We start from the raw sequence: 23,125 nt of genomic DNA on the forward strand, positions 1-23,125 counted from the left end.
GTGGTTTTGATTTGCATTTCCCAGATGATTAGTGATATTGAGCATCTTTTCATGTGTCTTTTGGTCATTTGTATGTATTCCCAAAGCAATGTAACCCCTATCAAAATACCAATGGTATTTTTCACAGAATTAGAACAAATAATCCTAAAATTTGTATAGAATCATCCAAACAAACAAAAAACCTCCAATAACCAAAGCTATATTGAGAAAGAAAAACAAACCTGGTGGTATGACATGCACTGATCTCAGACTATACTACAAAGCTATAGTAATCAAAACAGTATGGTATTAGCATAACAACAGACACATAGGTCAGTGGAATAGAATAGAGAGCCCAGAAATGAACCCACAGTTACGTGATCAATTAATCTACAACAAAGGAGGCAAGAACATACAATGAAATAAAGACAATAAATGGTGTTAGGAAAATTGGACAACTACCTGCAAAAGAGTGAAACTGAATTTTTTCCTTATACCATATATAAAAATAAATTTAAAATGGATTAAAGACTCACATTTAAGACCTGAAACCATAAAACCCCTAGGAAAAATACATTGACATCGATCTTAGCAATATTTTTGGGGGGTCTATCTCCTCAGGCATGGCCAACAGAAGTAAAATTAAACAAGTGTCATTATATCAAACTGAAAAGCTTTTGCAGAGAGGAGAAAACCATCACAAAATGAAAAGGTAACTTACTGAATGAAAGATTTTTTCAAATGATATATCTGATAAGGAGTTAATATCCAAATTATCTAAAGAAATCATACAATTTAATATCAAAAAACCCCAGATATTCCAATTTAAAAATGGGCAGAGAACCTGAACTGGTTACTTTTTAAAGTGTTTGATACAGTACTTAGATGCATTCTTTTTTCATTAGCCTTGAATATCAATACTCTTAACATCTCCGTTTATAAATGAAGAAATTAAGGAACGGAGAGATAAATGACTTGTCTAAGGTACAAAGCTTATTACAAAAAAGATTATACTAAACCAGACCTCTGATTCAGATTCCTATACTTTAATCATTATGGCTTACTGCAGAAAATTAGGGACAGAATTTGACATTGAAAGCTTAGATTCCAGTTTTTAATGAGACTTCTTCACCATGCCTTTATGTCTAAGGGAAAAAATTCTGGTCTGTACTGCCATTAATGATAATACTGCTTTAGAGAAATGTTCTGGAGGGAAAGGATATTATTCAAATTTATTTTTAAAGTGTTTTTTTTGGTTTGACTTTGTTTCTTAATTTTCTCATGCTAGGATGGGAGGGCAAACAAAACCTAAACTAACAATACCAACTATACGTGTGTGTGTGTGTGAGAGTGTGCCTGTGCTTATAAGTATGAAAATACAACTTACAAGAAAAGGCAAGACCAGAATCTATAAGGCTAAGGATTTTGACTTTATCTTAGATGCAAGAGAAAGCAATTAAATGAAAAGATAGTTGTGTAGATACTAGGCTGTTCAAGTAGAGCAAAGGAGAAATGGTAGTGGCTAAGACGGTGGCAATGAAGATGAAGAGAAACATTATATATGTGATGAGAGAGAGAGAGATGAGATTCCAGAGGACCTAATGATGCAGTCTATGCAGAAAGTGAACAAAAGGAAGGAACTGAGGATCATTCCCAGGTTTTTGCATGGAGTTACTTTTTGTGTGAATCATGGCACCATTCACTGAGGAAGAAAAGATTTGCAGGATGGAAAAGTTTGGAAGAAGGAATCATTGAAGTTTCATTTTAGACATCTTAGTTGTAGAGACGTCAAGCAGTGTTCCTCATATTTCTCCAATGAAAAGAATCACCTGGGGATCTTATTGCACATATGGATTATCACCTTTTCTGCTAGAACTTCTGGTTTGGTAGTCTGAGTTGAACACAAAGTACTAGATTTTCTCACACTGCAGAAGAAAAAAAAACACACTGAAGGAGGTGGGAAAGAGCTAACCTAAGTAACTTTGGAAAACAGTATTTTAATATACTGTGATTAACCATGCACAATATATACTGAAAAGCTAAAGACAAAAAGAAATGTACACAAATATTGAACTTGTTAGTAAATTTATTTTTCACACGTGTACAGGTTAATGATTTTTAAATATTTTATGTGTATTCCAGAATTGAGCAAATGAATAGACTGCAAATAATGAGAATCAGGTTTCTAATTGTTAAAGAGTGACAAATAAGGAAAGGGTAAGGGAGGCTAGAATAAACCCTGTGCTGTTGGATTGGAATCAAGGTATCCATTTGAATTCATATATCAATTTGAAGTTATATATATATATGTAGATAGACAGATGATAATGTGTGTGCGTGCACACGTGTGTGTATATACACACACACCCAGATAGATAATATGAAAATAGAGATACTTGTATATTTTTATGTATTCGTATATATATTTTTAGCTCTCTCTGCTGAAAACACAATGAGGTAGCTTGGATAGTGATAAATCCACCTCATACCAAGATTCTGGTTTCTGAATACCATTATTAATGCAAGGAACAAGAACTCCATGGAGAAATGACTGATTCAAGGCTGAGACAGAGGAAAGTAAAAGATGGGTCTGGAGCACTTTGTGGTGTCAGAAAGTAAGATATTACTCCAACAATTGTATGGCCATGTAGGAAAAATATAGGAGACAGCTGGAAGGAGTACCAGTGACCAAATATGGAACACTTTGAGAAACAAAACTATTAATGATAGTAATAAATTTTAACCCGTAGAATAAAATAATTATCCACAAGTTCACACTGATGTATGTATATATATGAACAAATAACCAGATAAATACATAAATGAAGGAGAAGAACAGCTCTTTCTTATACTCAAATTATAGTTAATAAATGTAGAGGGAATGATGGGGATAGAAAATGAACAATCATCAAACACCACAGTAATGGGTGGAGTCAAAAATTATTGATGGATGCTAAAATTAGTATGGGAAAATTAAACAAGAAGCAGAATATTTGAACAATCTCAAATAATTACAAAGGGAAAAACAGTGATTTTGCAGCTATCATTATAACTAAGTCATCAAAGTTAGCATCCCCAGTAGTGAGACATACAGATTTGTTTGTACCTCTAATATGTACTGAAAATGGCATAATATCTCTCCTGAAGTGTTCTTGTCAAGAAATACATATCCTCAGTCTAACCATGAGAAAATATCAAACAAACCCTATTTGAGAAAAATTCTACAAAATGACTGGCTAAGATTTTCCATTAGTTCGAGGTCATAACAGACAAAAAAAGACTGAGGAACTATCCTAGATTAGAGAAGAATGGGGAGATATGACAAGCAAATGCAATAAGGGATCCTAGATTTGAATCTGGACCGCAAGATAATAGGCAATATTTGAATACGAGTCTATAAATCATTAGTAGCATTGTGACAATGTAAACTTTCTGCTTTCAATAATTATACTCTAGTAATAGAAAATGTTAACATTTGGGGAAGCTGAGTAAAGGGTATATGGGAACTCATACTGCTATGTTTGAAGTTTTTTTTTTTTTTTTTTTTTTTTTCTTTTTGGCGGTATGCGGGCCTCTCACCGTTGTGGCCTCTCCCGTTGCGGAGCACAGGCTCCGGACGCGCAGGCCCAGCGGCCATGGCTCACGGGCCCAGCCGCTACGCGGCATATGGGATCCTCCCAGACCGGGGCACGAACCCGTATCCCCTGCATCGGCAGGCGGACTCCCAACCACTGCTCCACCAGGGAGGCCCTGAAGTTTTTTGATAAATAAGATTTGATAACACAGTTTTATAAAAACTTAGTTTGGACATTTCTGAACCTCTTTTTTGTTTCCTTATGGAAGAAAGTTGCTTGTTTAGGGATAATACTAAATCAATGGGGGTAAGATTTACACAGGACCAACCCTAACATTCATAGTGTGTGGCACAGGAAACAACTTTGAATGGCCATTTCAAGGAACAATATACTTAAGTGTATACAATGAGTAAAATGGATGAACTACACAAATTAATGAGTTGAAAAACCATAGAATCATAGAATTTTCTCACTGTAAAGGCTCTTACTTTCATAACTTTTCCGTTCCTATGGGTAAATACCAAAGAGCAGGATTACTAGATCACTGTATGGTAAAAGTACGTTTATTTTGTCAGAAACTGCCAAGTATCCCGCTAGCCACAAATGAGAATTCCAATTGTTCTGCATCATCACCAACTTCGGTATTTCAGTTTGGGGATTTTAGCCATTTAAATAGGTGTGTAGTGGTATCTCATTATCGTTCTAATTCAAAATTCACTGATGACATGGAATGTGTAGCATCTTTTCATATGCTTATTTGCCATGTGCCTATTTTCTTTGTTTAACCATAGTAGTTTTGTTGCTTTTTTTTTAACCAAGGCCTGCTAACTCTTGTCCTCCTATGTCTATTTCTGTTGTCTTTTTTCTTTCTTTCTTTTTTTGAACTTTTGATCATTTAGTCTTTTTCCTGGTTATGTCCAATTATTTTTTATACTAAAATTGGGCTTAACTTATTTTAGGAAACTATAAAGATACCTCCACATTCTGGATGTTGTTATCTTTCTCTTGAAAAGATTTACTTTGGCCCATGGCAGACAGTTACTATAGGGACTGGTAACCTTAGTCCATTCTCCGTTTGAGCTCATTCAAAGCCGTTTTTCAGTCTGTGTGAAGGTTGGTCTATTCCTGTCTTGTCCTTCCTCTACGGGTGTTGCCCTTTGGGATTACCATGTGAAAGTTTGGATTCTCCCTATTCCCAACTACCCTTGTATTTGTTAGGCTTTAAATGTAATGGCTCCCGCAGCCCTGTGAGACTAAAGATACACTTAGCTTGTCATTCCATTAGTTGTTGCCTTTAGCTTGAGCTGTTGCCCATTGGCTTCTGTGCTTAGAGTCTTTTGAACTCCTTGGCTTTTCAGTTCGTAGGCTGTAAGATTTGAATCAGCAAATGCCCCAAGGAGAAAAGCTGCACCAAATGTCAAGCTTGTGTATGTGTTTCCCTTCTCTCCACAACTTGGCCCACGTCTTGGTGTCTCTCTAACATTCAGATGGCAGCGAACAGATGTTTTCTTACTCTATCCAGCTTTTCTAAAATTTCTTTAGACTTCCCCTCATCTTATGTTATTATTGAACTACCATCTCAATTACCCCTAGGAAGAAAATTGACAATGTTATGTTTTATTTTTTTATTTTCTATATTACCTCAGTTTCTGTAGAGACCTTTTACCTCACTGTTCGGTCTAGTTCCTGCGTTAGCAGTAAGATGGAGATAAGCTGGAGACTAAGAATACTGGGGGGAAATCACTGATGAATCATATGTCTCATTCTTTTTGTTTTTCCTCTCCTTATTTATTACTCTGGCAGCCTACACCTGCCTTTCTTCATTTGACCCAGTTGCCCAAATAAGAAACCCACTCTGGTAAAGACCTGACTTTACTCTCATAAATGTCTGCATGTTAGGATTAGCTAGATGATGAACACCATGCCAGAGTTCTTTGTGTGAGACTTTTGCAGACTTTTGTTAGCCCTTTAGTTTGCCTCTTGCCAACGCTGCTCAGATTGTTGAGGTTTTCTAAGATTCTGTAGGTCAAACCTCTCTACCTGCATACCAGATGAGCCCTTCTCTCTTTCCTGATTTCACTTGTGGGAGGTTAGCCCTCGGTTCTTCTTTTTCCTCATCCAATCATAATTGTTCATGAATTCCAAAAGGCCCTCAAAGTATCTATCGTCCCTTTCTCTCTTCTTTTTATCAACACTGCTAAATATTAACCATATACCTCTTTCTTACTTACAGTGGAATATTGGAAGGCTCGATCATTAAGTGTGAGCCCCACCAAACTAGGACTCATACAACACTCTCCTCCAGGCCAAAACTTTTGATATCCACTGGGTTTTTTTAATACTATCTTATATGTAGCTAAATTTGTAAGGATTTAGTTAATGCCTGAGTTATGTGACAATAAGAAATCAGTCAAATTAGCACTACAGAAGTGCAGCTTAGACCTAGGGACCAGAACCAAGGACCACAAAAACCTGTTAACCAATAAGTTTCACTTGTACTTCATGTTTAACAACTGCTGAGGGTGAATGGGAAGTGAGGGAAAAAGAGTTTATCACAGAAACTTGCACTAAAATGAAGAGGAAAATGACCCAGTTCCTGGTTCAAGTCACTGTAATCTGCTTCAATAAAGAATAACAGCACACAAGGAAAACAAACACTATATGATAGGAACAATGGATAATTAATTACCAGATCAGGGAGGACAGATTACACTTGCTATGGGATTTCATTAAAGAAGGATTCCAAAAAGTACTGGCTTCTTCTGAGAAGACTTCTCAGAACAGGTAGCATTTAAACTGAGTCTTGAACAAGTATATAGAGGGTAGGGAACAGGCCTTCCGGGCAGGGAACAGGCACAGTGTCAGGAATGGCACAAAGGGCTTATGGAATAGGGGACAAAACTGGCTGAACACAGGAGTGCTACGTGTTGGGGAATATGGGGGAAGGCTGGCTGAGGTTGGTTAAATGAAACATAATTAGACGGAAGAGAAAGTAGGTGCAAAGACACATGGAAGACTGTAGAAAGCCCCTGAAGATGGAGATCAGCATAATAATATGAAGAACTCAGTGGTACTTTGACACTGTATGAATGTCTAGGTTTAAAAAAATCAGGAAAACACAATAAAAGAATAAACTACTGATATAATGATATGTAACCAGAGGCCAGATACCAAAGAATACACACTGTGTGTTTCCACGTATGTCATATATGGTGATAGAGGTCAGCTTAGGTCTTGCCCTGGGAGAGTATGGAACAGAAAGAAGTAACAGAGAACCGTGTAGGGTGTTAGAAATATTTTATAATATCTTGATCTGGTGTTGGATACATGGGTGCATAGAGATGTAAAAATTCAGTTATTAGCAATGCAGTTAACCTACTAGAGTTTTTTTAATATATGCGTACATTAAACAAAAAACTCTAGTAGGTTAATTAGGCTGTCAGTTGTATGAAGTAAATTTTGGTCAAGGAATAGCCAAGGTAGTAATGCAGTAATAAGTTATAAATGTACTCACTGTGCTCTAGAATGTCACAATTGGAATACAAGAAATATGTGTAAGAAAAAAGACAAATATTCAATATTGATGGTTGGATGAGCTGAATAAGTTAGATCACTCTACTTTCAATTTAAGAACTTGGCCAGTGTTTGGATACCTTTGAACAAAGAAAAAAAAGAAATACAATTTTAATTACGCATATGCTATGTATCAATCCCTGACTTCTATTTTGACGCATATAAACATGGGAAATATTGCACCTTGTAACTGAGACAATGAAGATGAGTGAGGTAGCTGGTTTTGACACTAGAGGCTGAGAAAACCATCAGCTCATAATTGTAAGAAGTCTGAAGTCGGAGGAAAAGAATCAAGAGGAAATAGTGGTAAGTGCCAGGAGCTTCTGGAAACTACATCACAGATGAAGACTCCAGGATTCTTGAGCTTTCTAAGAGTCCCAGTAACTCAGATAAAAACAGAGGGCTTAAAACTGAATCCTGGGGATATATGTATGCATATAGCTGATTCACTTTGTTACACAGCAGAAACTAACACAACACTGTAAAGCAATTATACTCCAATAAAGATGTAAAAAAAAAACAAAAAAAAACTGACGCCTGCAAAGTAACAGTTGTTAGGACAAACAGTAAAGAATTATAAGAAAAATAATCACATGCCTGTCCCAACAGAGAAATAGCCTAAGCTCCATCTCACCATTTCTCCGACTGGCCTTTCACAAAATACAGTCCCATCAGCTGAATATAGGTTTGTCAAGTAACTGTGAGTAAGATTGAATTGAACAAAAATAAATCAATTCCTTCCTCCAAAACTTTTCAGAGTATGTAATGTAACAAAGTGAAACTTGAATTTCATGTCGGGATGTAGAGTACAGCTCTTCCCAAATGCTTCTGTCTTGTAACTACATTAACATCATCTAAAACCAGTGTTCTGCAGGACAGAGATTGTGAAACGCTGCTCTCATCATGTAAGATATCAACTCTTTCTGAAAATCCATTCTTCCTTCTGCCCTTTCTCCTGTTGTCCCTGTCACCTGGAATGTCTGTCCTAAGCTCCACCTGCCAAAACCCTACCCATTTTTAGGATCCAAGAGATAATAAAAGGCTTACATTACTGAAAGGCAGAGAAAGAAATACCTTCCTAGGGATCTACATTTCCTTCCTAGGGAAAAGAAAAATTGTAAAGTATACCACGGTGACCTTAAGTCTATGAATGTAACTATGTTGTGTTACTTGGAGTTCTGTAAAAGTCAATGTGCTACAATATACATGGATATGAATGTTTGATCTCTTACAAGTAGAACTTGCTGATAACTTTCATCATGAGCGAGGTTAATGATTAAGGGAGCCATTGTATTTGGCTCAGCCCTTATAACTAGGGAATATTAAAATTGGAAAGGTCCCTAGATATTAGCAAATCTATCCACCTCATATTCTAAGTAAGGAAACTGAGACCTTCATAGATTGGATACTTATGTTAACAAAGGAAAAGGATATAAGATTGGCAGACCTACCTTTTAGATTAAGAATTTTGAGATTTTTATAGACTACTAGGACATTATGTCCACTGATATTGAGACAATGTGTTTCTTAGTCATCATTTCCTATTGCACTGACCAAGCGAGGTGGCAGTCAGTAGTTGTACAAAGGGAAAAAGAAAACTTTAGAAACTCCAGATTTATATACACAGGGAAATTCATCATTCATGTTATTTAAGCTAACTGGATGCAGTTTATCAGCTACATTGAGGAATGGTGAAGTGAAGTGTCTTTACAATTAACATGTTAGTTTGTGTCATGACCTCCCTGGTGTTCAAGTGAGTTAACGGTTAGCACTCAACTAGGCACTTAAGAGTCCATTATAAATCTGGACTAAACATTTATTTGTGGCATCTTTATTCTTCTTTGGTGCCCTTAGGCAGAATTAGCCCTCTTATGTTTTGATAAATTCAAGTATTAAACAGGGCTAAGGTTTCACAAGTTCTTTGGCCTAAACATGGGGGTAAGGGAGACCAATGAGCTGGAGTACTTCTAGATTTAAGAATGGTCAGATTGAGGAAGAAGAGTCTTATGCCAGAGATGAAAGAAGACTGATTATAATTACCTATTTTTAAAAATTCCAACCCTTTTCAATGTTCTAAAGTGACCAGGAAGTACATGGGTATGCTAGGAAGTAAGGGAGTCAAGCAAGAATATTCTCTAAGAGTTTGTGGATGGCAATGAAGAGGAAAGGAAGATAGAGACAATCCTGGAAAAGGTTTTGGTTGGCCATAATAATGAAGTCAGAAGGAGAAGAAGAAGAAGAAGAATGACACATGAAATGGGAAAGAGAAAGCAAGAATAGAGAAGCAAAAGGGAGAGTAGAAAAATGAGACAAATTTGGAGAAGGAAATGAGGAAGAAAACTGGGTGAAAGAAGGAAGCACTGATGGTAGACCACCTGACACTCAAGCATTAACACGATGCACATTTAAGATGTGTCATCAATGGCCATGGTCATTACCCTCAAAAAGTTTACAGTATGTGTTTCAGAGACATTTATAAATTGAAAATGACATTAAAATAAGTGCCAGGGTATAAGTATTCATGCAATTGTATGGGAGAATAAAAAGTCCCCCGTCAAAGAGCCTTCTGAGACATCGGAAAAAAAGGAAAAACCTAAAAAGCATAAGACTCTTCCTATTTTCATTTCCAATGATACATCCCAATCTTGATGATCAATCAACGATTTAAATATCAACTATAAACACAGTATTTTATGAGCTGCTATGCAGTATACTATACTAGAGCAATAGAACAGAGAGGACCTCAAACCCTCTGTTCCCTCAAATTGAAAGGCAGGCTTCCTGACCTCTCCAGACCACTACTGGACACAGGGAACACACACTAATGTTTCAGGACCCCAACCAGCAGTCACCTGCTTAGTGATTACTTCCATGACACACCCTCACTAACACCACTGACTTTCCTGCTCCTACAGGACATGACATAAATTTCCTATTTTAACACATACCACAGTGCAGTATGATTGCAGGTAGATGTTCTAACAACTTAAAAGAGAATGATGACTTTTTTGCTCTTTACATCTTGTTATTTCCCTACTCATAATATTTCTTGAAGAGAAACCATAAAAATATAAACAAACACAAAAAACAGATAATATACAAAACGTGTGCTTTGCACCTTAACACAAACTTAAGTAAAATGAGTTCTGACAGTATCCGGCATGACAAACTTCCATGGTACAAATGAGAATGGACCAAGGTTTGAGCAGGTACAGGAGACAATCCAGGCATGAACAACACCAAGGAAAGGTAGACAGGAAGTAACATGGTGTGTAGGAAATCACGAGACCAGTCTGATGGGAAGAGACTGAAACAAGACTGAAACTCACTTCCTAAACCTCCATCTCCAACTGGACAATTCGCAGGACACAGGTGCACCAAAGTGGCCAAATAGTCAATCCCTTTAATGGGGAGGAACAGTTTAAAATTTTATTGCTTTAGTTTGCCCAAAAGCAACTATCAAATGTTGGCAGGACACAATGAAGGCTTACCTTTGTTAACATAGTTAAGTCTCTCTCTCTCACAACTAGCCCACTTGGCTCCACGTTCCTTAGCGCACCCGATGCACTTACACAGCATTGATGGGCTTTACACAACTGGAAGGTCACATCTTTATTTCTTATTGCAGGAACACAACATCTGGAAACTTTATTTCTATCGGAAGCTACAGCAAAATTATTGTAAAATGAGTCATTTAAACCATACATTTTATCACCTTTAAAAAGCATCTGCTCTGTGCTAAGGATTAGAAATGACTCCTGTCCTTAAAGCCTCATTAAGGAGGAAGATCTATAAACTCAAAATTTCAATCACATGAGATAAAGAACCATAACCTTTAAGCACAGAAGTGCCTATGGAGGCCAAAAGTTATATCTAAGTGACGGCTTCATGATAACCCTGAAGTACAGTCTAGAAAGATGAGGATATGCAGAGTTGGAGTAGGAGGTGCATTAACTGCACAGGGAGCACCTGTGCAAAGACACTCAAGCCTGACACCTGCTGGGCACTGTAAATACTGCAGGTGGGGATGACTAAAGACCAGGGGTCCAAGTGTGAGAAGAGACAGAAATAAAAATAGAGATGTTGGCCCAAGCAAGCCTGGGAGAGAGCATGGCTTGTATCCCACAGGTGATGAGGCCTGGGGCTACCACTGGCTGAGTAAGGGTGCCTCCGCTGATTAGAAGAAGGCACCCCGCTGCTGAAGGACCAATTAGATAAAGCGAGTGATCACAAAAAGCTCCCCTTCCTCAGGGCCAAAGAGCCCCAGGAGGCTTGGCAAAGCACAGTTCAGATTACAGGCCTCAGTGCAGAGCACACGCTGGGCGGCTAGTATGCACTAACTCTGTGTGGGCAAGCCATTAGCAGCATTATTTTAGGCATATCTTGTCGTGTTAGAAGATCACTCAACCCGAGTAGGCAGATGAACTTAGAGGAACTGAGACCAGGGGCCGCGAAACCATCCAGGAGTTTCTGCCATAGTCTGGGCAAAATGTAATGTGGATGAAGAAGCAAATTTAGGAGGAGGCCAAAATTTACAAGATAGACCCACTGGATGAAAGTCATAAAGAAAGTTCAGTGAAGGAATTCTGAAGAGAATGGGCTCTGCATTTTTCTTACAATCAATGTAAAATATTAGGCAAAATTAAGTACAGTGGCTTTTAAGGTCCCTTCCAGCTCTAATTTCTTTAGATTTCTAACTTATTACTCTGGTTAAGTAAAGTCCCTTCAGAGGTACAGAACAGTTCCTACACCTGAATGGGATGCAAAGTATAATCTGACTTCTCTTCACCAGGGGAGGAGTTGAACTGTCCTTGCAGAAGAGGTAACACATGGTGAGAACCCCAGATCCTGGAAAAGGGCCAGGCACACGGTAAGTATTCAGCTTTTTGAAAACAAATGAACAATCATTTCCTCTCCTAGATCCTCACACCCTTTCTCTGCTGGCTGCTTTCTTTCAGCTTATAAACTTCCTCAGTATACCCACTTAAAAAGCCCTCAGACCTATGATTCTTTGGATCTTCTTGTGGGTAACCTAAGTCTCTCCCATGCCTTCAAACACCTCTCCTCCCCAAAAGCCCAGATCTGAACCTTGGGCCCAGACCTGTCTACCAGGCCCCTCTAAAGCACTGAAGATGAAGTAAGATCCTCTCCCCACCCCCAATACCTTCCTACTGTGCTCTGTATCTCACAAAAAGATGCAGCTGTAAACTGTCACCCACGCTTGCTGCCCTCCCTTTTCTAACTGGTCACCAGGCCCCACCCATTCTCTCTCAGATCTGCAAAATCCAGTCCAACCTTTTATAACTTAAGTGGGACCCTCAGATTACAATTCACCCTGCACCCAATCAAGTGCCTTGCACATGGAGGTCCGAGAAAGTCTCTAAACCAGAAGTCCATCTCACTGTTCTTTAGGGTTTCCCACAGCCTTCAGGATAAACATCTAAACTTCTGACAGGACAAACAAGGCCCCGTTCTGTTGGGCCCCATTAGGTTTCCAGTATCAACTCTCATTTCTTTCCCAAACCCTGAGTTCCAGTCCTATACCTTAGTTTTGCCATATTTTCTTATATTTCTCAAACTTTGACACACACTGCTCCCTCCTGCCACCCCAGTAGCTTCTACATATCCTTAGAAAGGATGGCACCTCCTCCAAGAAGCCTACCCTGAACTTTCCCTTCCAAGATACTGTGCTCTGCAAAGGGGAAAGGTGGGGGGGGGATACATTAGGACTTTGGCATTAACATAGACACACGACTCTATATCAAATAGATCATCAACAAGGACCTACTGCATAGCACAGGGAACTCCACTCCATAGCCTGGAACAAACTGTATGGGAAAAGAATCTGAAAAGGAATGGATATATGTATAACGGAATCACTTTACTGTACACCTGAAACGAACACAATATTGTACATCAACTAACCTCCAATATAAAATAATAATTAAATTTAAAAAAAAGATTCTGTGCTCTGTAGCACCAGAACTCACTTCTTCCAGAGCACTGACTACTGTGCTTGTGTCTACCTGCCGGCCAGTAGAAGGGAAGATTACCTAGGGCAGAAGCATCGTCTCCAGCAGCCCTTGGTTCTGACAACTCATTCAACTGCCAGGATACTTTGCACACATAACCTGCTTAATTAATTCTAAGAACCCACAGAAAGAGTGGTTTTTAATGTCATTTTACAAGTGTGGGGATTGCAGTGCAAAAGAAACCTGCCCAGGCCACAGACAGCATAAGCCCTGGAATTCAAACCCTAGGCTGCCTTCACACCAGTGCTCTTTCCACTATATGATACGACTACTGAAAAACAGATTTTTTTTCCTGAGCCCTGTTTTAATGGAAAGGAAATGAAGCTGGGATATACCAATTTCCTAATCGCTTTGGCGCGTACCAGGCAAAGTCATTCAACAGACCAGGTAACATCTGTGCAACAATTAACGATGCTCCAAACTGTGCTAAGTGTTCTACTTTGTAGAGTCTACAAGCATTAACACAGTGCGACCTTGTAACCTCCAAAGAGAGTGAGTCCTGTTCAGCCCACGCTACAAATGAGAACACTGAGACCTAGAAGCCTTAGAGCACTCGGCCGGGGTCACCGAGCCGGCAGGAGTCCTAGGCCGCACGCCCCATCTAGCGCACGCACACCCGGGCACTGGGCACCGGTTCTAGTGCCCACCCTCCACCTTGCACTATCTAAAACCCCGCTTCGCAGCGCCCACACGAGAGCCCCTGGAAGCGGGAAGTACAAAGCTGTCTCAAACAGATGAACCAGTTTGCAGGGCAGAAGTTGAGACACGGATGTAGAGAACAAACGTATGGACACCAAGGGAGGAAAGCCGTGGGGGGTGGGGATGGTGGCGTGCTGAACTGGGCGAGTCGGATTGACGTGTATACACTGATGTGTATAAAACTGATGACTAATAAGAACATGCTGTATAAAAAAATAAAATAAAATTCAAAAAAAAAAAAAAGAATACTGCCTACTGTCCTCCACGCCCCCTGGAACACTCACTGTAAATATCCAGGAGGTGTTTGCAGAATGAATGAATCCATGAACAAACAAGCTCACTCATTTCAAACGTGCAGTCACATGCGAAATCTGACCTTCTGAGAAGTGAAGCTTCTGGAAGGAGCCCATTTTCTTAATGTATTCAGCATCGAGTCATCACAAAATATGAACTCGTATAAAGTACTGGCCCCTCACTTCCCATGAGAAAGCAAAATTCCTCAGCAGGGAAATGGGAGGGTAGCAGACATTACCCGCAAAGCTTTAGGAAGGCTGCGGCTCGCTGAGCACGTCACTAGGGCCCCTGACCGCCTGCCTGGTAGTAGGACAGACACACCAGGAACGGCTGCTGACCGGCAGAAAGAGCGCCCGGCCAGGTGGGCAGCACATCCCGCACCCTGCCAAGCGAGGTCTGGCCAGCAAGGGAAAGACGCTCTCCACTGCAGAACCGCCCACCACTAGAAAGCCAGGTCCTGCCAGGGCCTGGACACACGAGGCCTTCCTTACAAGGGTTACACATCTGTGGCCTCGCTCTGCCTCGAAGAAAAGACAGTGACGGCGACAACGTGACCATCTCCAGATGAACTTTCAACTTCGTTTCAAGTGCCTGGGTGCTGGGTCACAGTGGACTTCTAAACTCTTCCAATATTCAAAAATACCAATTTCTAAGATGCAGAAGGGGTGTTAAACATACACTTAGCACAGACCCCAGTCCCACTCCTGAGTATTTTCTCAAGTGAGGTAAAAACCCAAGTTCACATGGAAACCTGCCCTGGGATGTTTACAGCAGCTTTATTCCTGATCCCCTCAAAACTGGAAACATCCCACAAGTCCTGCCACCCGCAGGCCAATGGACAAACGGAAAATGGAATACAACACAGCCAGAAAAAGGAGTGGCTTCTCATACCCGCAACAACAGGGATGACGGACTTCACTGGTGGTCCAGTGGCTAAGACTCCACACTCCCAATGCAGGGGGCCCGGGGTCCATCCCTGCTCAGGGAACTAGATCCCCCACGCCGCAACTAAAACATACTGCACGCGGCAATGAAGATCCCATGTGCCGCAACTAAGACCCAGCACAGCCAAGTAAATAACTAACTCAATAAATATTTAAAACAACAACAACAAAAAAACAAACCCTGGAGGAATCTCGCATAGGTTTTGCTGAGCCAAAGCAGCCAGAATCAAAAAGCTACATGCTGTTGTTCCGTTTATCTGACCTTCTGGAAAAGCCAAAACCTTAGGGACAGAGAGGAGATTAGTGGCCAAGAGGCTAGAGGCACCCTGGCGCCAAAGGGCAGCAAATAGGATGACAGGATTGCTCTGCCGCCTGATGGCGATCAAAACTCCTACAACTGTGCACTACAAGTGAACTATGCTTCACGGCTACTAAGGATACACAAATTAGTACATTTTGAAAAATGTGCCGGCCAGCCATCCCGTGCATGACAAGTGCAGTAAGAGGGGCGGGGAGGCGAGGCAAGTGGATCAGCTGGAGTTCTGAAGGTTCTCCCCACTTTCAGTTTCCCTCCCCTGGCATGTCTCCCCGCCCTGCCCACTGCTGCTCAGGCCGCCCACCCGGGCCACCTGGAGTTACCCAACCGGAAAAGCCAGAGCCCAGGCTCAGCCACGCCTCCGGGCACAGGAAAGGCAAAAATAGAAAGCGCCAGTGCGCAGTGGAGGGCTGGAAACCCTCAGATAACTGCGGAGAACCGGGGCTCGGAGTCAACATCGGCTCCCAGGCGGTCCCAGCGTCCCGACCCCGACCGCGACACAGTTTCCACAAAACTGACACACACGGAGCCCGCGCGAGGGGCGGGTCGCGCCGGCTTCCCCGCCGGGTCGCCTGGAGGCCGGTCCCCGGCAAGCCCAGCGCACGAAAGGGCGCCCGCTGCGCTTTCCCTCCGGAAGGTGGGCTGCGGGACCCAAGCGTAAACCCTGAGACAAGGTACACGCGCACCACGCCGCCACGGGGCACGAGAGTCCGGGCGCCCACCTGGCCGGACACCCTCCGTTTCTGGAATCACCGGACGCCTGTGTAAATTTCCCTTTGGCGTGTCATTTTCCAAAGGCCACTCAAGATCAGGGAACAGAACGCCTCCTCTCCAAGTGTCCTGCCTGCCCACCCACTCAAGATCAGAGGGACAAAATGCCTAACAAAACAAAACAGAAACACAAAAAACTGGAGAGAGGGAGGAAAGGGTGCCCTCAAAAAAAAAAAAAAAAAAAAAAAAAAAAACTAAGCACGTTGACAGCGCTAAGAATAAACTACCAGGCAAAAGAAACCCTACATGTCAAATCCTAAAGTACAGAAGGGCAAGCCCGCCGGCAGTTCAGGTCCGGGGGACCGGGGTCCCCAGCCCTGCAGAGCCAACCGCAGACCAGCTCGGGCGCCCCTCGGAAGCGCGGGGTCCCCGCGGCCGAGTCTGCGCCCCCGGCCGGCGCCGGCTCCCCTCTGCCCACCCTGCGCGCGGGGGCTGGAAACGGCCGTGGAAAACCACGGCGGGGCGGGAAGGGGGGCTCCAAAGAAGGTCTGGCGACTCGAGTCGCTCCGTTTCTCGGTGGGCTCAGCGCGCGCCGTGGGGGAAGAGGGGCGGGGGTCCGGGAGGAGGAGACGGGTGGCACTTACGTAGACCGGCAGCGGCCACGGGCAGACGGCGGGCTCGGCCCCCACGAGCGACTCCAGCCTCAGCTCCAGCTTCTCTCCCACGTCTTCGTGCACGGCCCCCGCACCGTGCTAGTATGGCGGTTGGGGGAGGGGCGCGGCGCCGCCGGCCGGGGCGGGGCAGGCGGGCAGGCCCGCGGCTGAGGGGAGGGGGCCTGGCCTGGGCCTCAGCCTCCGCCGCCACGCTCCCGTCCGGCCCCCGGCTCCCTCTTTGTGGTCACAGGCCCGGAGCCTCCAGCGCTGCTGCGAACTCGGGCCGGCGTGAGGCGAGCACAATGAGCCGGGGACCCAGCCGAACCACTCGCGGCGCGCGCGGCCCACCCCGTGGACTCGCCCGCTCGCACGCACGCACGCACGCACGCACGTCTTCGGCTGCCCCGGCCACCCCCACCGGCCCGAAGTGGGGACCTGAGGAGAGCCCTCGGGGCCTGGGGTGGCGGGTTCGACTCCCGCCCTTGACGTACCGTGACACCCCCCCCCAATAAGAAGACTATAATTCCTCATTAAATATGACAGCTGGAATCCCGGCTTCTGTTCACAAAAATGCCGTGTATTTAGCCTATGCTAGGCACCAGACCGCGGACGCTCAGTACTGGCAAAAAAGGAAATGCCCTGCCCTCATGGCACTGCCATTTTAATTGGAATAGTAGTGGCAATGGTCAAGGGAGAAAATAAAGTGTCATCATCGCCACGGGGATGGTTAATCTCATGTGCGCACTGCGTGGGGCCCCGGCAACCACAACATTATTCCAGATGTGGTCAGGAAGGTATTTTTCAGAACAGATTAACACTGAAATTGGTCCACTTTGCGTCAAGGAGATTGTCAATGCCGTGGCGTGGGTGGGCCTCGTCCATCAGTTGAAGGACTGGAGAGAAAAATGAGGTTCCCTAGAAAGAGGGAACTGTTCCTCCAGTGGCCTTGGGACATCAGCTCTTCCTTGTGTCTCCAGCCCAGAGTCCTGCCCTGACTTGCCTGCCTCACGGTCACATGAGTCAACTCCTTAAAACAAAACTATATATGTAAAAATACTGAATATATACAAGCCTATTAATTTGTATATGTGTGTATACATATTATATATATATACACGTTTATATGTGCGTGCGTTTGTAGTATATGTGTACTATATACAGTATACATACAAGCCTATATATGTGTGTGTATATATTGTATACATGTATGTATGTGTATATATATAGTATACATATTGTAAATGTGAACATGCTGTATATATACACACACCATATATTGATATATAGGTGTGGTATATATACAGTATATGTACACTGTATGTATGTATGTATACAGTGTATATTTATATATAGGTGGGTATATATGTTGTATACCTGTATGTGTATATGTTGTATAGGTATTATGTGTATATATGTATATATAGACACACTTGCATATGTATTTATATGTGTATGTACATGTGCATATTTAATATAGGTGTGTATGTGTGTGTATACATTGTGTATATGTATGTGTATATATCTTATATATGATATATGTATGTATATATACAATGAATTTATATATACAGTACATATGTATTTTTATGCTACATGCTTTTATATGTAGGTGTATATGTGTGCCTATATGTATGCATATGTTATATATGTATGTATACTGTATATATACACACCTAAATATCTTTGTATGTGTGTATATATGTATGATATATATGTACCTAGGTGTGTCTATTGCATATTATATGTATGTGTACATACTGTATATATACAAACTATGCATTTTATGTGTATGTATAGTGTATATGTGTATTGTATGTGTGTATATGTGTGTATACATACTGTATACATGTGTGTATACAAACGATGTATTTTATATATGTGTGTATATATGTATGTGTGTATTGTATATACTATATGTGTATATGTCTGTATGCATACTGCATATATACACGGCTGTATATTTTTGTATGCGCGTACATATATACGTGTGTGTGTGTATATACACACACACACCCTATGGATTCTGTTTGTCTGGAGAACCCTCACTGATACGGACACTTATGACAATTGAGCACCTGCTCTTTGCCATCCAGGGAGCCAAACGCTTGTCTTTTTGGTGTCTCCCTTAAGTGTCACAAGTCCAGGGAGGGAAGGTGATGATGCTCCTACCAGTTGAGGTGCCTCAGGGTCAGAGAGGTGCACAGGGCGGGGGGCTGGAGCCTGGTGGAGCCCAGGTGGAGTTCTAGCAGCGGTACAGCCTAGCAGTCCCACTTCCCCGGGTGCTTCTCACAAAGACGCCGAGGGAGAGACAGGGTCTGAAAGAGGGGATGGGGAAGCTTCCATGGGTCCGCAAGCCCAGACCAAGCCTGACTCGTCAAGGGTGTTAGAGGTCAGGACTGTGGTTTCCCTGGGTGTGGGGTTACACAGAGCCATTCCCATTCTGAAAAAGTATCCATTCTGCTCTTGTTTGTATGTTTACCCCCCTCCCCCAAGTCTTTTAAAAACAGATTCTCTTGGCTGCTGGGAGCACACATGGGGAAGTTGTGTGTGAGGGGGTGTGATCCAGGGGACAGGGAGGATAAGCCCCCCACTCGTAGGGCCAGGAGTGGCTCAGCTTTGTGAGCTAAGGATGGCCCACGAGGTCCCAGAGAGAAGGGTCCCTACTCCGTCCCTGCCCCGTGCACCCCATTCCCAGCCTGAGAAGCCCAGAGCCACCCCCCAACACACACCAGGGAGGAGAGCCAGTCACCCTGGCTCCCAGGCTGCGGCTCCAAGGCTCTGGGCACTAGGAGCTATTTTCAGCTTTCATGCCCTAGGACAGGGCCAGAGCTATTGTCTCCGGAAACTCTCTGTCTGTCTCTCACCCGCCCTCCCTCCCCCCCCTCCTCCGCCTCTTCCCCTCCTGCTCCAGCTGTCCTGCCCTCCACCCTGCATTTCTACACAGGATGGCTCACAGACAGCTGCTCCCCGTGTCCACCTGCCACCATTCGATGGATGTCAAAGCAAGCCCTGGGGACTTCCCTGGAGGTCCAGCGATTAAGACACCGAGCTTCCAATGCAGGGGGCGCGGGCTCGATCCCTGGTCAGGGAAATAAAATCCCACATGCCGCACGGTACGGCCAAAAAAATAAATGAATAAAAAATAAATTTATAGTGATGAAACAGCCCTAGTGGTGCAAGGATGGGACATATAGCTCTATGGTATAGAATAAAGGTCCAGAAAAAGATATATGAGAACTTGATATGACAGAAAGTGGGGAAATTAAGGAGTTTTCAATAAATGGCATTCGGACAATTGCATACCCATGTGGGAAAAAGTAAATTAGAAAAAAAAAAAAAGCAAGCCCTGGTCAGGTGTGACCTTGGGCCCAGGGCCATTGGCACACGTTGTCGTGTGGGATGTTCTTCCTTAGACTCCTCCCTCCCTCCTGTGTCACCTTCCCCGCCAGGTAAAGAACTCTGCCTGGTCAATAAGACCCTAGAGGTCCTTGGCCATTGGTATTGCAGTTGGAATTGTTACTGTGTTTACATAGGGTGACCAACACCCACCCCCAGTTTGCCCAGGACCGCTCAGGTTTGAGTGCTGGAACTGTGGGGAAACCCTCATTCCCGGGGAACCCCAGAAGGCTGGTCAGCCTATTTAGCACGGATCTCTCACTTAATCTCCCAACCCCAGAGAGCCAGAAAGGGAATCTCCCCCCTCCTTCCATGGTAACCTTCATTCATTCATCCACTCATCCCTTTATTCAACTCCTTTATTCAGCAAGTATTTATGAAGCATCTACTACACATCAGACACTCCTCTAGGTGCTGGGGACAGTAAACTGAGAAGGTGTGATTGATTACATGGGGATGATGTCTCGGAGACCACTGCAGGTCAGGGGAGGTGGGGGAAGGGGCAGTTCTAAATGCAGGCTCCGACGGGATTGGGGCAGACCTTGCCCTGGGCCAGGCTGGTTGCTTCAACACAGCTGTCCTCACCCAGGGCCATCCTGCCCCCGCCTCACCCAGTTCTTCAGTCATGTCTGGGGAAAATCTGTGGTGGTCACAACTGGGTGGGAGAGGACCCTGGAATCAAGTGGGTGGGGCCAGGGATGCTGCTAAACCCCACACAGTGCCCAGGAAGGGCCCCCAGCAGAGGATGACCCGCCCCAAATAACCCCAGTGCCGTGGGGGAGACCCTGCACTAATATTATTCAGACCCGCTGGTGCCCCTAGATTTCTGCACAGGGAGGGACTCTAACCGGGTCACCTGGGTATCCCGAGGTGACCTAGAGTGGGGCAGCCAGGAGGGCTGAGTATCGGGGGTGAAATGATAAATCTCTGTGCCCACTCTCCCCACCACACCCCAGGGTCGATGGCCTCTATCTCCTCCCTGTGCAGGTAGCTTTTCCCCTGAGCCATTTCTTCTTGTCAAGGTCCCTGTCGCAGGTTGGGTTCCCCGAAGATGACGTTGAGAGCAAGGATTGGAGTGCAGGTGGTTGATGTGAGACATGCAGAGAACAGATACAGCTGCCATAGGGTCCCGCAATTCCACTCCTGGGCATAGACCCGGAGAAAATTCTAATTCAAAAATATACATACACCCCTGGGATTTCCCTGGTGGTCCAGTGGTTAAGACTCCGTGCTTCCAGTGCAGGGAGCATGGGTTCCATCTCTGGCCAGGGAACTAATATCCCACATGCCTTGTGACAAGAAAAAAAGAAAGAGAGAAAGAAAGAAAAAGAAGGAAAGAAAGAAAAGATACATGCACCCCAATGTTCACTGCAGCACTATTTACAATAGCCAAGACATGGAAGCTACCTAAATGTCCACTGATGGATGAATGGATAAAGAAGATGTGGTACATATATACCATGGAATATTATTCAGCCATAAAAAGAATGAAATAACGCTATTTGCAGCAACGTTGTGGATGGACTAGAGATTATCATACTAAGTGAAGTAAGTCAGAAGAGAAAGACAAATATATGATCTCACTTATATGTGAAATCTAAAATACGGCACAAATGAACTTGTCTACGAAACAAAAACAGACTCACAGACACAGAGAACAGACTGATACGGGTTTGGGTCTCTCAGGGCCTTGGCTGTTTTATCAGTTTATCAAGCCTCTCATGAACCATGCTGAGTCTGAAGAGTTACTACGATACAATTTGATTTTACAGCACTATCCCCAAAATTTTAAAACAATCTCAAAAGCAAGCCAATCCCCCACTCCTAGAAGAGTGAAACTAGGCACATTTTTGTTCCCAGAATCCAGTACAGAATTTAACCAAAGAACATAGCAGAAACTCAATGGCATTTGAGAGAAAGAGAAAGTCTCTTTGGTTTTAGCCTCCCTAGGATGTCCATTAGTCTATGCCATTTCTTTGAAATTTCTGACCTGCGAACTTCGAACCAGGAGGAATCCTTTAGCCTGACGTTGATTTGTCACTATGAATTTTCCATGTGCAGTGCACAGCCCTGAGCATCTATCGCACGTGGACTCTTGAGCTATCCTTCCTGTTTGATGACCTTGTGGTTCATACTGCAGTACTGAACTAATTATGGGTTCTGTCTAGTGACATTACACCTCCAGTTCTGAGGCGTAGATTAGACAGTCCTATGCCGCCATGGCCATTTTCACTGCCTTCTGCTATGGAACTGCCTAGACCAAAGGCAGCTGCCTTGAAGAGAACATTTCTTTCTCCAACATAATTGACAAATCCAGTGTCAGCTTGGGTCCACAGGTAAGGGGAGTCACTTGAGCCTACGGTAGACCATATGTGTCAATGCCGACAAGTTCTATAAAACATGTTTTCCTTACAATTGAGTCTTTGTCTCAGTCAAGCCTGCTTGGGAAAAACTGTACCTGAAGGGTACAGTTGGCTGTGGCTGCTATTGCAGCAGCTGGCTGATGGACAGCTGCCTGAGACTTTTCTGCCCTGTAAACTCCTGCACACTCTCAAGTCAAGTGCCAGGTATACTAAAGACCCTCCAGGTGCCTTATTCATTCCACTCCAGGTATTGCTCAGTCACCTGCAACTCCCTAAGGCCCCTTTTCTTTATGTCAGGCCTTTACTTAAGTGGCACGAAAGAAACAGCCACTCTCCCACACCATAAGCTGCAGCCATCAGCCAAAATCAAAGTATCTTATGGCTGGTGTAGTGGGTTGGATGGTGGCCCCCAAAAGGATATATCCATGTCCTCATCCTTGACGGTTACTTCATTTGAAAAAAAATGTTTTTGCAAATGTCATTAAGGATCTTGACATGGGATTTCCATCCTATATTATCTGGATGTGTCCTAAATAGGATGACAATTGTCCTTATTATACAAGAAGGGCAGAGGGACATTTGAGACAGAC

At 43.4% G+C, this 23,125-nt stretch overlaps 1 long non-coding RNA gene across 9 annotated transcripts in view; it reads right to left on the reverse strand.

The window, feature by feature from the left end:
• LOC308611637 overlaps positions 1 to 17,437 on the reverse strand; it is a 154,913-nt gene extending 137,476 nt beyond the window's left edge. For 3 of the 9 annotated variants that reach the window (XR_014014985.1, XR_014014986.1, XR_014014988.1), the window contains exon 1: positions 16,768 to 17,435. This is a non-coding gene — a long non-coding RNA (uncharacterized lncRNA). Of the gene's footprint in view, positions 1 to 16,767 lie in introns of all 9 variants that reach the window. The other 6 variants (XR_014014983.1, XR_014014984.1, XR_014014987.1 and 3 more) reach the window with 6 other exon arrangements.
• Between the last annotated feature and the right edge of the window lie 5,688 nt (positions 17,438 to 23,125).

The sequence above is a fragment of the Mesoplodon bidens genome (genome assembly GCF_964165515.1).
Source record: "Mesoplodon bidens genome assembly, contig: HAP1_SCAFFOLD_118, whole genome shotgun sequence".
In the NCBI taxonomy this organism is placed as follows: Eukaryota; Metazoa; Chordata; class Mammalia; order Artiodactyla; family Ziphiidae; genus Mesoplodon; species Mesoplodon bidens.